A 1603-nucleotide genomic window follows, 5' to 3' on the forward strand; every position below is an offset into this window, starting at 1 on the left:
GGACCGGGGCGGGGCACGCACGCAAGCCCCGCCCAGGGCGGGAGCGGAGAGACACACCATAGGCTGTTCGCAAGCACGACCCCGCCCCCCGCCCGAGACGCTATTGGCTCTTGCTCCGCGCGGGGCGCTATGGGGCGTGTAGTCCGCAACCAGCCCCGGCCTCCGCGCTCGGCGGGGCGGAGCGGCTGTTCTCGCGAGAGCTGCGGGGACGACCCTGGCCGCGCTTAAAGGGGACGCGACGGGCGGGCGCGGGGCCGGTCCGCGGTGCGGCGGCCCCGGGCGGGCTGGCGGGTCCTGCACCGCCCCGGGACCAGGCCCCCCCTCGGGGCCGGACGATGTCCCCGGGGCCACCCGAGCGTTGCTCCCGTGGGGCTGCAGCCGCCCCGTCACCGGCCGGGGCTATCCTTCCGTGGCCCGGCCCGCGGTCACCCGCGGTGGGAGGGAGCGGAGCCGGGCAGCGGGCTCGGCAGGGGAGATGGGCGGTGGAAGGACGGGGAGCCGCGAGGCTGTGCCGCGCTTCTCCTGGCCCCGGGAATGCCGCCTCTGCGCCGGTCTCACCGCGGCCGGGCTGGGGCTCTGAGCTCCGGGCGCTGCTTGGGAGGCACCGGTGAAACAAACGGTGACTGCCCGGGAAGGGGAGCGGGGCTGAGGAGAGGCTGGGGCAGGGCCCAGAGAGCCGAGGGGTGGCGGCTGGTGGGGGAATTGTGGTCCCACAGCCCTGCGGTGCGCCAGGGCGGTAAGGACCGGGCGGCCTGGTGTTATAGAAACATAGAATGGGGGGGGGGTGGAAGGGACCTTAAAGCTCATCCAGTTCCAACCCCTGCCACAGGCAGGGACACCTTCCACCAGAGCAGCTTGCTCCAAGCCCCTGTGTCCAACCTGGCCTTGAACACTGCCAGGGATGGGGCAGCCACAGCTTCTCTGGGCACCCTGTGCCAGCACCTCAGCACCCTCACAGGGAAGAGCTTCTGCCTAAGAGCTCATCTCAGTCTCCCCTCTGGCAGGTTAAAGCCATTCCCCTTGGCCTGTCCCTCCAGGCCCTTGTCCAAAGCCCCTCTCCAGGTTTCCTGCAGCCCCTTTAGGCACTGGAGCTGCTCTGAGGTCTCCCCTTCAGGAGCCTTCTCTTGTCCAGGCTTCTCTTGACCCAGCCCAGCTCTCTCAGCCTGGCTCCAGAGCAGAGCTGCTCCAGCCCTCGCAGCATCTCCATGGCCTCCTTTGGACTCTCCAACAGCTCCACATCCCTCTTGTGCTGTTGCCCCAGAGCTGGATCAGGACTGCAGGGGGGGTCTCCCCAGAGCACAGTACAGGGGGAGAATCCCCTCCCTCGACTGCGGCTCACGCTCTGGGGGTGCAGCCCAGCACGTGGAGGGGTTCTGGGCTCAAGCGCACACTGAAGCCCGGTCATGGGGAGCTTCTCATTCACCAACACCCCCAAGTCCTTCTCCACACGGCTGCTCCATCCAGTTACCCCCAGCCTCTGTTCGTGCTGGGAATTGCACTTTTATGAAGTGGTAGCAGGGAAGCTCCTTCCCTGCTGCCCCTCCCCGGTGATGCTCTCCTGGTGATGCTGAGCAGGCACCAACAGCCGGATGCTGGGGGGGTT

The sequence above is a fragment of the Pezoporus flaviventris genome, unplaced genomic scaffold (assembly GCF_033815535.1).
Source record: "Pezoporus flaviventris isolate CSIRO_AGI_PZ_B2104156 unplaced genomic scaffold, CSIRO_AGI_Pfla_v1 ptg000023l, whole genome shotgun sequence".
Taxonomy (NCBI): domain Eukaryota; kingdom Metazoa; phylum Chordata; class Aves; order Psittaciformes; family Psittacidae; genus Pezoporus; species Pezoporus flaviventris.